This window comes from Hyperolius riggenbachi, chromosome 8 (genome assembly GCF_040937935.1).
Source record: "Hyperolius riggenbachi isolate aHypRig1 chromosome 8, aHypRig1.pri, whole genome shotgun sequence".
Lineage (NCBI taxonomy): Eukaryota > Metazoa > Chordata > Amphibia > Anura > Hyperoliidae > Hyperolius > Hyperolius riggenbachi.
In genome coordinates this window covers 286,485,082-286,500,813 of record NC_090653.1, presented here as the reverse complement: position 1 = coordinate 286,500,813, position 15,732 = coordinate 286,485,082, and the positions used below count along the sequence as shown (strand labels likewise).

The window sequence follows — 15,732 nt, the reverse complement described above, 5'->3', positions numbered from 1 at the left end:
ATATAACACCACAGGGCCTCTTTACTGCATTCTGCTATATGTCACTACAGGGCCTCTTTACTGCATTCTGCTATATGTCACTACAGGGCCTCCTTACTGCATTCTGCTACATGTCACTACAGGGCCTCTTTACTGCATTCTGCTAGATGTCACTACAGGGCCTCTTTGCTGCATTCTGCTCTATGTCACTACAGGGCCTCTTTACTGCATTCTGCTAGATGTCACTACAGGGCCTCTTTGCTGCATTCTGCTATATGTCACTACAGGGCCTCCTTACTGGATTCTGCTATATGTCACTACAGGGCCTATTTACTGCATTCTGCTATATGTCACTACAGGGCCTCTTTACTGCATTCTGCTAAATGTCACTACAGGGCATCTTTACTGCATTCTCTTATAGGTCACTACAGGGCCTCTTTACTGCATTCTACTATATGTCACTACAGGGCCTCTTTACTGCATTTTGCTATATGTCACTACAGGGCCTCTTTACTGCATTCTGCTATATGTCACTACAGGGCCTCTTTAACTGCTTTCCACTATGAGATCAGATGATGCCTCACTGTACAATGACTCCCACAAGCTGTAGCTCTCCATTTAAGAGGGTGTCTCCAGGCAGTGCTGGGATCTGGTATTGGGAAACACACTATGCCTTGAGTGACAGATTACCCAACAAACTCATGGTGAACCAGAACTCACAGGAGTGTGTAGGGGGCTACAATGGACCAAAAAGTCCTCTTACTGATATGCCATGAAAAACAAAAGTTTGCCTTCTTAAAGTGACACTGAAGCGAAAAAAAAAACAACTTATGATATAAATAATTCTATGTGTAGTACGGATAATTAATAAAACATTAGTAGCAAAGAAAATAGTCTCATTTTTATTTTCAGTTATACAGTATAGCTTTTTTTTTTATAACATTGCATCATTCTCTAATATGTGCAGTTTCCACACTACACTTAGCATTTTAAATGATTTCACAGAGAACAGCTAATGACTTTTTCAACTTTTCTCTGCAGGAATACCATAAACAAACAAGAAACAATAAGATACAGTTGAGATAAAAGCTTCAAAAGACAGTGCTGTCCACAACTTTTTTTGGTCGCAGAGCTCAGTGAAGCTCTTTTGCATAGATAACAACTGTTTCTTTCTTACCCACTTAAGCCCAACTGGACGAACATTCTCGTCCAGTTGTGCTGCACGCACTTACGCGGGCCGCGCGCGCTCCCCCGGAGGGTCCCGTGTACGCTCCCGCCGCTGGCCGTTAGCCCAGCAATCAATGAAAGGGATTATAGATCCCTTTCATTGATCGAAGCCCCCCGCAGAAAAGCCGACAGCGTCTCATCAGACGCTGCGGTTTTTCTGGGTTCAAAAAGTTCCCCGTCTTCATTCTTCTTCCTGGGAGCGAGATCGATCACTCCCAGAACTTTCTGACTGTGGCCATCTTGTGGCCAAATAGTAAAACTACACACACATCCACTTTTTATTAAATAAATACATTTTCGAACATTTAAAATGAGCTGTTTACCTACCAGATCAAAAAATACGGTACCCAAATACATTTTTTAATAAAAAAACAAAAAAATTACAATAATAAAAAAAAAAAAAAAATAGTTACCTAAGGCTCTGAGCTTTTTAAATATACATGTCAAACGAGTATATTAATATAATTTTTTAAATTATGGGCTTGTAAATAGTGATGAACGCAAATTGAAAAAAATGCACCTTTATTTCCAAATAAAATATCGGCACCATACATTGTGATAGGGACATAATTTAAATGGTGTCATAAGCGGGACAAATTGGTAAATAAAGTACATAGGTTTTAATTACAGTAGCATGTATTAATGTCAAACTATAATGGCCAAAAGCTGAGAAATAATGATTTTTTTTTCCATTTCTTTCTTAATATTCCTGTTAAAATGGATTTAGAATAAATTAATTCTCAGCAAAATGAATCACCCAAAGAAAGCCTAAAACTACGTACACACATACAACAACGATCGTTCGTTGTGAACGACGAACGATCTTTTAATGGACGAAAGAGCGACCTAGCTTTTAAAAGGTGTGTAACGATCTGATCGTTTGTTAACGAATGATCCGGAACAACATCACATACTGTTCCTGGAAGTGATATCATAGCACGTTCCGCCCGCATGTAACGAACGGTTCAAAACGTATGTTACACTGTAAAACTAACGTTACGCATATGACATAGCTAAATTTCTATTTCATACTGTCGGTATGTAGTAGGGCATCTAGATAATATAGTGTTGACAAAACATACAAAAATACACTTTGTCCTGTTAAAATAAAGATTATGGTATAATCATGTAGTATACAACGCGTCACTGGGCACAATCATAGAACGAACGTTACATCACGAGGGGAAAATGTAATGTGCTGTAACTATAAAACGAAGTGCGCATGTCTTGCCTGCTACGAACGACCGTTTAACGATGTACTACTTTTACTAACGATCGTCGTTTAAAAAAATACGCCAGGACAGATCTTTAGTTTTTAATGATCTAGCTCGTCCATCGTTTGACTTAATGATCGTTGGCTGTTTTTTTTTAAACGATCGTCGTTTGAAATGATGGTGGAACGGTCGTTTCAAACGACTATAGCCGCATGTGTGTATGCACCTTAATTGGTGGTGGAAAAAAACAAGCTATAGGCCAATTCATTGTGACGAGTAGTGATAAAGTTATTGGCAAATGAATGGGAGGTGAAAGTTGCTCAGATGCAAAAAATAAACAACCCTGCGGGCATAACCTCCCTGGCGTTCTATTAAGATCGCCAGGGAGGCTGCGGGAGGGTTTTTTTAAAATAAAAAAAAAACGGTTTCATGCAGCCAACTGAAAGTTGGCTGCATGAAAGCCCACTAGAGGGCGCTCCGGAGGCGTTCTTCCGATCGCAATGAGCAGCCTTCCTTGTTTTGCTTACATCGTCGCCATAGCGACGAGCGGAGTGACTTCATGGACGTCAGCCCCCTCCGATCCAGCCCTTAGCGCTGGCCGGAACTTTTGTTCTGGCTGCGCAGGGCTCGGGCGGCTGGGGGGACCCTCTTTCGCCGCTGCTCACGGCGGATCGCCGCAGAGCGGCGGCGATCAGGCAGCACACGCGGCTGGCAAAGTGCCGGCTGCGTGTGCTGCTTTTTATTTTGTAAAAATCGGCCCAGCAGGGCCTGAGCGGCGACCTCCGGCGGTGATGGACGGATATATTCGTCCATACCGCTGAGGAGGTTAAAGAGGATCTGTAACCTCAAAAAATCCCCTGGGGGGTACTCACCTCGGGTGGGGGAAGCCTCCGGATCCTAATGAGGCTTCCCACGCCGTCTGCCGTCCTTCGGGGGTCTCGCTGCAGCCCTCCGTGCAGCCGTGACGTAATATTTACCTTCCCGGCTCCTGCGCAGGAGCTCTGACGGCTGTCGGCTCCGAACTACACGGAAATACCTGATTGCCGTCGGGTCTGCTCTACTGCGCAGGCGCAAGTTTCCGGCGCCTGCGCAGTAGAGCGGACCCGACTGAGATTGGGTATTTCCGTGTAGTTCGGAGCGGAAAGCAGCCACAGCGCCCCCGCTGGAGCCAGCAAAGGTAAATATTGAAATTACAGTCGAGCCTGTCGCCGGCTGTTCAGAGGGCTGCAGCGAGACCCCCGTGGGACAGAGGACGGCGTGGGAAGCCTCATTAGGATCCGGACGCTTCCCTCACCCGAGGTGAGTATCCCCCAGGGGATCTTTTTTTCATGTTACAGAGTCTCTTTAAGTGGTTAAAGTGGAGCTGAACTCTTGCACAGGACAGAAGGAAAACACAGAGAAATGCACCCTGTATGTATTCAGAGAGTTTAGGCTGTCTAATTCCCCATCATTTGTGTCTAATCACAAGTTGTAATTTGATCCTCCCCTGTGTCACATGACTGCCTATGGCAGAGATGGCAGATAAGCCCATATGAAAGCACAGGCTGTAAACAATAGGTCTGCTTCCATGAATCAGGAAGTAGAAACTGTGCAGATTTATTTTAGGATTTGTATCAGCTGTAACAAATATTGCATATTCCGGCATATAAGATGACTGGGCTTAGAAGATGACCCCCCAACTTTTCCATTTAAAATATAGAGTTTGGGATATACTCGCCGTATAAGACTACCCCTCTTCCAACCAGGGCCGGGCCGAGGCATAGGCTGAAGAGGCTCCAGCCTCAGGGCGCAGTGTAGGAGGGGGCGCAGAATTCATTCAGCTGTCATTCCTAATTGTGTTTGAAGCAGACAGAAATAAGAAAAGGGGATACATAGCAGTGACTGCAAGCCAGATAACTAGATATTAAGTAGAGTTAGGCCGAACCTCCGATTCCTTTCCGCGGAAGGTTCGGTTCGCGTTAAAGTTCGCGAACCGCAATAGACTTCAATGGGGATGCGAACTTTGAAAAATAAAAAATGTATGCTGGCCACAAAAGTGATGGAAAAGATGTTTCAAGGGGTCTAACACCTGGAGGGGGGCATGGCGGAGTGAGATACACGCCAAAAGTCCCGGGGAAAAATCTGGATTTGACGCAAAGCAGCGTTTTAAGGGCAGAAATCATATTGAATGCTAAATGACAGGCCTAAAGTGCTTTAAAACATCTTGCATGTGTATAAATCAATCAGGTAGTGTAATTAAGGTACTGCTTCACACTGACACACCAAACTGTTCACTGAACAGAACAGGTGTGCAGTGGCGGGTTCACTGAACAGAACAGGTATGCAGTGGCGGGTTCACTGAACAGAACAGGTATACAGTGGCGGGTTCACTGAACAGAACAGGTATACAGTGGCGGGTTCACTGAACAGAACAGGTATGCAGTGGCGGGTTCACTGAACAGAACAGGTATACAGTGGCGGGTTCACTGAACAGAACAGGTATGCAGTGGTGGGTTCACTGAACAGTACAGGTATGCAGTGGCAGGTTCACTGAACAGGTATGCAGTGGTGGGTTCACAGAACAGGTATGCAGTGGTGGGTTCACAGAACAGGTATGCAGTGGTGCGTTCACAGAACAGGTATGCAGTGGTGAGTTCACGGAACAGGTATGCAGTGGTGGGTTCACTGAACAGGTATGCAGTGGTGGGTTCACAGAACAGGTATGCAGTGGTGGGTTCACAGAACAGGTATGCGGTGGTGGGTTCACAGAACAGGTATGCAGTGGTGGGTTCACAGAACAGGTATGCAGTGGTGGGTTCACAGTACAGGTATGCAGTGGTGGGTTCACAGAACAGGTATGCAGCCAGGGACAAGCTAAGCCTAACTAATCTTTCCCTATGAGAGACAGTGCAGCAGCTCGCCCTACTCTCACTAATGCAGGCAGCACACGAGTGACCGTAATGGCCGCCGCTGCCTGCCTTATATAAGGGGGGGTGGCGCTCCAGGGGCTAGTGTAGCCTAATTGGCTACACTGGGCCTGCTGACTGTGATGTAGAGGGTCAAAGTTGACCCTCATGGTGCATTATGGGGCGAACCGAACTTCCGCAAAAGTTCGCCTGCGGGGCGCGAACGCGAACCACGGAAGTTCGCAGGCGAACCGTTCGGCCCAACTCTAATATTAAGGTGTTGGGGAGGTTGTGGGCCCTGTGGCCCTCTTAGTCTAATAGCAGTCAGTATATGACGGCTGGGTTGGGAGGGATGGAGGGGCGCAGTTTGGTGTCTCAGCCTTGAGTGCTGGAGGACCTTGTCCCTGCTCTGCTTCCAACCCACACCAAATAAAAATTTGTAAAAAATCATAAACTGTATGAACAGATACTGGTGCTGTACTGTATGTGGTACCCAGTATATAACAGTATACAGGCGATTGACTGGTTGGATTGGTCAATTCTCCCTATCCCTATGCGGATTGGTCATCTCTCCTTGTCTCCCTGTTTATCAGAGAGGTATGGAAGAATAGATCGCGCTGTGCCCATAGAACACGCCTCTTTAACCTGTCTGGCCCCGCCCTTGTATCCTATTTACCTCCTTCTCTGTCCTCAGCAGCGAGATCTGAGAGGCGGTAACAGGATAGGACGTATCACCGGCATCAATGACACCCGGCGTATAAGACGAACCCCAACTTTTCAGATTATTTTCAAGGGTTAAAAAGTCTTATACGCAGGAATATACAGTACGTTTTTTGTTTAAACGTTATTATGCTGCTGTGTGAGGAGTTCTGAGTTCAGGTCCGTTTTAACGCTTCCTGTACTGGAAACAATATCAGACTCCTATCTGTGCTGCTAGCTGTACTACACATACAATTCATTATCTCATAAGTTTCTTTTCACTTCATATTCCCTTTAAAGGGGAATTGAAGAGAGAGGTACAGTGGGTTGCAGAAGTATTTAGCCCCCTTGAAGTTCTCCACATTTTGTCACATTACTGCCACAAACATGAATCAATTTTATTGGAATTCCATGTGAAGGACCTATACAAAGTGGTGTACATGTGAGAAGTGGATCGAAAATCGTACATGATTCCAAACATTTTTTACAAATCAATAACTGCAAAGTGGGGTGTGCGTAATTATTCGGGCCCCCTGAGTCAATACTTTGTAGAAACACCTTTTGCTGCAATTACAGCTGCCAGTCTTTTAGGGTATGTCTCTACCAGCTTTGCACCTCTAGAGACTGAAATCCTTGCCCATTCTTCTTTGCAAAACAGCTCCAGCTCAGTCAGATTAGATGGACAGCGTTTGTGAACAGCAGTTTTCAGATCTTGCCACAGATTCTCGATTGGATTTAGATCTGGACTTTGACTCGGCCACACTAACTCTTTATGTTTAAGGTCGTTGTCCTGCTGGAAGGTGAACCTCCGCCCCAGTCTCATGTCTTTTGCAGTCTCCAAGAGGTTTTCTTCCAAGATTGCCCTGTATTTGGCTCCATACATCTTCCCATCAACTCTGACCAGCTTCCCTGTCCCTGCTGAAGAGAAGCACCCCCAGAGCATGATGTTGCCACCACCATATTTCACAGTGGGGATGGTGTGTTCAGAGTGATGTGCAGTGTTAGTTTTCCGCCACACATAGCGTTTTGCATTCTGGCCAAAAAGTTCCATTTTGGTCTAATCTGACCAGAGCACTTTCTTCCACATGGTTGCTGTGTCCCCCACATGGCATGTGGCAAACTGCAAACGGGACTTCTTATGCTTTTCTGTTAACAATGGCTTTCTTCTTGCCACTCTTCCATAAAGGCCAACTTTGTACAGTGCATGACTAATAGTTGTCCTATGGACAGATTCCCCCACCTGAGCTGTAGATCTCTGCAGCTCGTCCAGAGTCACCATGGGCCTCTTGACTGCATTTCTGATCAGTGCTCTCCTTGTTCGGCCTGTGAGTTTAGGTGGACGGCCTTGTCATGGTAGGTTTACAGTTGTGCCATACTCCTTCCATTTCTGAATGATCGCTTGAACAGTGCTCCGTGAGATGTTCAAGGCTTTGGAAATATGTTCGTAGCCTAAGCCTGCTTTAAATTTCTCAATAACTTTATCCCTGACCTGTCTGGTGTGTTCTTTGGACTTCATGGTGTTGTTAGTCCCAAGATTCTCTTAGACAACCTCTGAGGCCATCACAGAGCAGCTGTATTTGTACTGACATTAGATTACACACAGGTGCACTCTATTTAGTCATTAGCACTCATCAGGCAATGTCTATGGGCAACTGACTGCACTCAGATCAAAGGGGGCCGAATAATTACGCACACCCCACTTTGCAGTTATTGCTTTGTAAAAAAAAAATGTTTGAAACCATGAATGATTTTCGTTCCACTTCTCACATGTACACCACTTTGTGTTGGTCTTTCATGTGGAATTTCAATAAAATGGATTCATGTTTGTGGCAGTAATGTGACAAAATGTGGAAAACTTCAAGGGGGCCGAATACTTTTGCAATCCACTGTATATGGAGGCTGCCATGTTTATTTCCTTTTAAGCAATACCAGTTTCCTGGCTACCCTGCTGATCCTCTGCCTCTAATACTATTAGCCATAGCCCCTGAACAAGCATGCAGCAGATCAGGTGTTTCAGACTTTAAAGTCAGATCTGACAAGACTAGCTGCATGCTTGTTTCTGGTGTTATTCAGATCCTACTGCAGATAAATAGCTCAGCAGGGCTACCAGGAAACTGGTATTGATTAAAAGGAAATGAATATGGCAGCCTCCATATATCTCTTACTTCAGTTCCCCTTTAAAGCAGAAGGTATTTGTGATTATTCAGGTTAGAGTGAGCTCCCCGATCTCTCCCACAATGCACCACTGCTGAATATGCAAATCATCCTTTGCCTTGCAAACTGTGTAGGATGACTGTGATCTGAAATTAATATTTATTCTTACAAGATGTCCAATATTTTAATACATGAAGCTGTAAACTCTCATGAGAAGTGGTGGAAGTGACACCTGTTGTGCTTCAGCCTGATGGGCTGCTGTCCTTGGCTGTCCCCAGACCCCGCTCATTATCCCTGGTGTCAGGCGGGTGGCCTTTGTTGTGGAAATCCGTTAATCCATTGTTGGGGCGCGTGCCGCTGGCCAGCAGTCTGGAAAGGAGGTTAAACAGTTCCTGTTGACACTACTTGACCTCTGTGATTATTGGGATGAGGAGAACTCTTCCTACAAGAGGGGCTCAGCAGTGACGGCTGCCTGTCTGCATGCTAATGACCCGGGCAGCCTAGATATCCCGGTGTCGCTAAAATACTCCAGCATAGAGGCATGTGTGTGCAGCTAAATAAAATATGCACTGTAAAAAAATATAAATATCCTATATAATAAAGCCCCTGTGTCCCTGCGTCCTCCTATGTCCCTGTGTCCGTGCGTCCTCCTGTGTCCGTGCTTCCAGACCTGACAGTTTGCTGTCTGTAACCCTCGTTGCATTGTGGGAAATAACAGCTTTTTCCAACTGCCAAGCAAGCAACATCTCCCTGTGTGCATATACTTCGGACAGTGGTGGGGGACGGGCAAGTGGGACATGTCTGTGCGCAACTCGGGTACACAGCTCTGGACACAAAAAAATTGTGGTACCCAAATGTATGCACCTGCCTTATTTTGTTTAACCCTCCTGGCGGTATGAAAAATCTACATAATAGCAGCTGCTCAGCGGCATCCCCCCGCCCGCTTCGATCGCCTTCGGCGATCTCCGATCAGGAAATCCCGTTCAAAGAACGGGATTTCCTGGAGGGCTTCCCCCGTCGCCATGGCGACGGGGCGGGATGACGTCAGCGACGTCGTGTCGTCATTGGGAGTCCCGATCCACCCCTCGGTGCTGCCTGGCACTGATTGGCCAGGCAGCGCACGGGGTCTGGGGGGGGGCGCGCCGCAACTGATAGCGGCGATCAGGCGCGGGGCGGTGGCGATCAGTGTGCTGGCGCAGCTAGCAAAGTGCTAGCTGCGTCCAGCAAAAAAAAAATATGTAAATCGGCCATACATATATGGAACTGGGGAATATAAAATATTAACCACTTTACCCCCACCCGTAAGAATTTCTCCGTCCCTTTTTCCATCCTTTCACCCCCAGGGACGGAGAAATCCGTACTTTCCGCGCTCCCGCCGCTGCCCGCGCTCCCGCTCGCTCTAGTGCGCACTCCCGCTCGTAAACACGCCGCCGGCCGCTCGCCCAGAGGTCAATGAACGGGAAAATCCATTCCCGTTCGTTTATCTAATCCCCGCAATGATCCGCTGCTTCTCCGCTAAGCCAGCGCGATCATTGTGAAAAAAAAAAATTCCCAGTCTCCTAGTACTTCGACCGCTTGGAGGTCGCATTAAACAAAAAGTTGCTGTAGTAAAACTACACCTTAAAGCATTTTTCACATACAAATACATTACTTATACACAAAAAATTAACTCATTACCTCCCACACTCCCCTTTTTTTTTTTTTTGTAATTAAAAAAAAATTAAAACATTTACAATAAAAAAATACATAAATAGTTACCTTGGAGACTGAACTTTTTAAATATTTATGTCAGGAGGGTATAACACTGTTACTTTCAGGGCCAGGCCGAGGCATAGGCTGGAGAGGCTCCAGCCTCAGGGCGCAGTGTAGGAGGGGGCGCACAATTCATTCAGCTGTCATTCCTAATTGTGTATGAAACAGAAAGAAATAAGAAAAGGGGATACATAGCAGTGACTGCAAGCCAGATAACTAGATATTAAGGTGTTGGGGAGGTTGTGGGCCCTGTGGCCCTCTTAGTCTAATAGCAATCAGTGTGTGACAGCTGGGGTGGAAGGGATGGAGGGGCGCACTTTGGTGTCTCAGCCTTGGGTGCTTTAGGACCTTGTCCCTGCTCTGGTTACTTTATAAACTATGGGCTTGTAATTAGGGATGGACGCAAAACAGAACAAAATGCACCTTTATTTCCAAATAAAATATTGGCACCAAACATTGTGATAGGGACATCATTTAAATGGTTTTATAACCGGGACAAATAGGCAAATACATTTCATGGGTTTTAATTACAGTAGCATGCATTATTTAAAAACTATAACGGCCGAGAACTGAAAATTAATGAATTTTTTTCCACATTTTTCCTATTTTTCCATTAAAACATATTTAGAATAAAATAATTCTTGGCATAATGTCCCACCTAAAGAAAGTCTAATTGGTGGCGGAAAAAACAAGATATAGGTCATTTCATTGTGATAAGTAATGATAAAGTTATAGATGAATGAATGGACGGAGCGCTGATAGGTGAAAATTGCTCTGGTGCTCAATGGGTAAAACCCCTCAGTGGTCAAGTGGTTAATAGTCTATCTCATATTTTTTTTTTTTTTTTACTACAGGATATAATATGATAAAATATTTTAGCTCCTTAGTCTTTTAATCGTAACTTAGTGCTTAAAAAATCCTACTTAGTCTGTGAAGGAACTGTTATTATTGGTTTATAAAGCAGCAACATATTCTGTGGCGCTGTACAAAGTAAGAAACAAACATGGGGTACATAATACAGACAATGTAACATGGTGATTAAATGTATAACAAATTGCAAGACACAAAAGAGTGGGAGAGCCCTGCCCTTGTGAGCTCACAATCTAAAGGAATGGGAAGGGCGGGGGAGACAAGAGGTGGAGTATATTATAATATTAATATATATATATATATATACATACACACACACAAAAACATTGCTAGAAAAATATTACAAATATTGTACTGTATAAAGTAAAATGTAAAACCTTTCCTTTTAACTTACCGAATCATTGCTATCTGTTGGCTCACCCCTACCTTTTTTGTGTGTGGCTAAGTTAAAGCGGAATATAACCCTGCATTTCAACTTTGCTCTAAAACATTATTTACAGTATATTGTATGCAACCAGCATTTTTTTTTTACTAGACCAGCATTGGAAGGGTTACACAGGGCTTTAAAGTTCCTTTAGATTTCTGCAGATGCATCCGAAGCTGAAAAGAGATACATTTTGTTTACAGAAATGTATCTAAGTGTTGAATGACTCATCTCTCTGACTGAGAAGGAGCTTGGAGGACTGCCAAAGAGTGTGTAACTGTTTATCAATAGATACATAGAATGTAACAATCTGAACTTCTGCATATCTCTCCACGGAACTTGAAACGTCTGTGTTTAACCCTTCCAATGCTGGTCTAGTAAAAAAAAAAATGCTTTTTGCATATAATATGCTGTAAATAATATTTTAGAGCAAAGTTGAAATGCAGGGTTATATTCCGCTTTAAGATTGCAAAAGACTGAAGAGTTTAAGATATTTTATCATATTATTTCTAATAGTGAAAATTAATAATTTAATTGTTTAATCCAAAACAAAGAAAGTATGAAATAGTCTCTATGAATGTTTTATATTCCTCCGTTCCACCAACAGGTGGAGCTCAAGTCAATTTTCAGAATTCTCAGTTTTACACATAGGTGAAACTTAAAGTAATTTTCAAATTTGTAATGGTCCCAAGCCATCATTGCTAGGGTCAGAATGTATGCTGTTTGGAAGCAGACTACTGCATACTGTATACTTTATTTCCAAGCTGAAATTTGAATAAAACATGCTTCCAATTATTAGCATCTCAGTCATTGACCTTACCTACTCATAGCTCAGAGGGAAAAAAATAATTTTTAATTTTTTCTCCTTTACATACCGTACTTCACAGGAACTACTCAGACACTGGTGGACGTAAGCCTGTGTGGAAAGGTGCACAGCCGCAGGTAAGCATGGTTACACAACTGATTTTTCATTTGAAAAGTTAATTCCTATAGTTTACTTATTTTCCTCAACATGAGAACTTCTTGAAGATATTTTTTAAGTGTTTTTTTTTTTTTAATTGAGTTTTATATTTTGTTTTGTTTTTTTATGTTTTTTTTTTTTAGTATCAATTCATTTGCAATAAACTGGATACAGTCATCCAGTTACTTTCAGAGCTGAAAAGCTGGTGGTCTTTAGATATCTACTATTCCTGCCCAACCTCTTGTCCACTGTGGTGTGTTGAGATGGTCTTAGAGGTTATAACTAATATGCATTGTCCTTATCGTATATTCCCATCAGATCTCTGTTTGATAGCATGAAGTTTATGGTCTCAAAGACTTCTGCACTTGCTATATGTCTGTCCTGCAGAACAGTGGGGGTGACACTTCCAAAGCTAATCTCTTAAAGGGACACTTAAGTCAAACAAAAAAAATGAGTTTTACTCACCTGGGGCTTCCAATAGCCCACTGCAGCTGTCTGGTGCCCTCGCCATCTCCCTCCGATCCTCCTGGCCCCACTGGCAGCCACTTCCTGTTTCGGTGACAGGAGCTGACAGGCTGGGGACGTGAGTGATTCTTCGAGTTCCTGGCCACAATAGTGCCATCTATGCTGCTATAGCATATATCATATACCATATAGCAGCATAGAGGGTGCTAATGTGTCTGGGAACGCGAAGAATCACTCGCGTCCCCAGCCTGTCAGCTCCTGTCACCGAAACAGTAAGTGGCTGCTGGCGGGGCCAGGAGGATCGGAGGGAGACAGCAAGGGCACCGGACAGCTGCAGGGGGCTATTGGAAGCCCTAGGTGAGTAAAACCCATTTTTTTTTTGTTTGACTTAAGTGTCCCTTTAAACAAGCCACTCTGGCTTGCCAAAATTATTACATTTTTATTTGTAATATTTCATATTTTTCTTGAAAAAAATATTCTTCTCTAAAATTTTTTTTTTGGAGGCTTCGGTCATTAACAATATCCAATGAGGATTTAATTCAGTGCTGCCCCTCCCAGCCATTCTGTGGTTTTCTAGCATGGATGGCATACGGCCTCTCCAATGAAGAGAGAAGCCACTAATATTGCTGCGCAAGTGGTGGGAGGAGCCTCAGATAAGCCTGAGATGGAAACCACACAATGTAGGATAATGCACAAGTTTTGTCAATCAATCATTTCTTGCTACACACCTTGCAGTTTGCAGAGAGAAGGAGGAGAGCAACGGCACTGCTGTCATTCTCTTTATTCAAAAGTCCATAGCAAAGTGCAATACATCATTGCATATAACAGGTTATGATACATACCATGAGTGACTGTGGATGCGGTGGGTGCGTGGGGTGAAGAGCCTTACAGCCGTTTCGCGCGCTTGCACTTCTACGGAGGCTGCCTTCATATCTTATTCAAGCGAGTGATGATCAGATCGATATTCAGATCTGACATTGATCAGACATTGAAGCAAGCTAGCGTACAGACGTTTGCAATGAAACATTTGTAAAGTGATTTTCTCCCTGATGACCCAAAGCACATAATAAGCGTGTCTCAGATCAGTACATAGTGATGTGTACAGGGAAATGTTATGTGATCATAAATGCCAGACTAAGCAGGAGACTTTTCAGTTTTGATTTAAACGTGTCCAGGGTTGGAGCTGTCTTGATTAAGTTTGTCAAAGCATTCCACAGGGTAGGGGCAGCATGACAGGAAGCTCTGGCTCCAAAGGTTTTTAGTTGGACTCTGGGGGTGGTCAAGTTATTGGAGCCTTTTGATCTGAGGTTGTGTGGGGCAGTTGCAGCAAATTCTTTAGGTATCCACGCTTAAGTCGTGTAGGGATTGTAATGTTGGCTTAACAATTTTGAAAAGGATTCTCCATTTTATGAGTAGCCAGTGTACTGAACCGGGTAATCAGTGTTATATGGCAATGGCAGGGTTGGCTTGCGGCAGCATTCTGTACTAGCTGCAGGCGGTGTAGGTCTTTATTTGGAAGGCCTGTATAGAAGCCATTAAAGGGGAACTTCAGCCTAAACAAACATACTGTCATTAAGTTATATTAGTTATGTTAATTAGAATAGATAGGTATTATAATTTTTTACCCACCCTGTTGTAAAAGAACAGGCAAATGTTTGTGATTCATGGGGGCTGCCATCTTTGTCATGGGGGCAGCCATCTTTGTCATGGGGGCAGCCATATTTTTGGTTGAAAGGAGGTGACAAGGAGCAGGAGACACAGTTCCAACTGTCCTGTGTCCTGATAACCCCTCCAGGCTGCACACATTAGACTTTAAATGTCAAATTCAAAATGTCAAAAAAAAAAATAGTTTTGCACCAAAGCAGCAGAACGAGAGCAACAACATCAGAAATCCCATCATGCTTTGCACAGCATCAGGGGAAAAAAGCGCAGGCAGTTTTCTTCTGTGCAGCTAAAAATGAGGCTTGGATAAGAGAAACAAAGTTCTGATGCTGTTAAACTGTTAAAGAAGCATATGTGTAATCAAGTGACGCAGTGGGAGCTGAACAGTAACAGGAGGACACATCGCGGACTCTGGCGGTGGAACAAAATGAGTTAACCTTCCTGGCGGTAAGCCCGAGCTGAGCTCGGGCTATGCCGCACAGGAAGATACCTCAGCCCCATTTAAAGTGCTGTGCGCGCAGCTAGCACTTTGCTAGCCGCGCGCACAGCTTGATCGCCGCCACTCTGCGGCGATCGCCCGCACGCAGCGGCAGAAGAGGGGCCCCGCTAGAGCCCTGCGCTGCCCAGACCAATGAGTTCCAGGCAGCGCTATGGGCTGGATCTGAGGCGTTTGACGTCAGGACGTCGGCTGACGTCCATGACGTCATTCCGATCGTCGCCACGGCGACAGGAGAAGCCAAACAGGGAAACGCGTTATATACGCGTTCCCCTGTTTGCTATAGATGCCGGCAACGATCGCACTAGAGGGACACATGCGCTCTCTAGTGGTGTTTCATGTAGCTACCACTCTGGTAGCTTTACATGAAACATAAAAAAAAAAAATGGATTTCTGCCTATGTGTCAGAAAAAATTAACTGCCAGGAGGGTTAATGGCACACTGCAGCTTCCTTCCGCTCGGAATACTCTGCAGTAGTTAGTATTAGGTGAAGGTGGGCTGCGTGCAGAATCTAAGACCTAGGTGGAGTGGGCATACTTCAATCATCAATGCAGAGTGTGGACCCCACCCCACCTATGACTTAGAACCTGCTCACCTAACACTAACTGGAGCCCCCACATACGCTGGCCCAACACTAACCTAACCCCATACCTGTACCTAACACCTCCACCCATACCTACACATCGCACTGACCCCACCACCTGTGCCCAGCACTAACCCCCACCATACACTCACCTCCCTTATACCTACACCTAACACTACCCTCCCTCACCTAGGCCTAAGAATAGCACCCCCCACCAACATACACACATATACACACACACCTACCATCACCTAACCAGAGCAGTGTCATGGCGCGCTTAGCATGCCACACCCACTCGGGGATGGGGGGTCAGTTAATACCCAGAACCTAGGTGATAGTAGTATCACCTAAAAGGTGTAGA

The 15,732-nt window shown here is 44.5% G+C and overlaps 1 long non-coding RNA gene across 4 annotated transcripts in view; it reads left to right on the top strand.

Moving 5' to 3' along the window:
* Positions 1 to 15,732, top strand: part of LOC137527965 (uncharacterized) — a 285,924-nt gene that overhangs the window by 223,841 nt on the left and 46,351 nt on the right. For all 4 annotated transcript variants that reach the window (XR_011023245.1, XR_011023246.1, XR_011023244.1 and 1 more), the window contains exon 5: positions 12,092 to 12,146. This is a non-coding gene — a long non-coding RNA (uncharacterized lncRNA). The remainder of the gene's footprint in view (positions 1 to 12,091; positions 12,147 to 15,732) is intronic.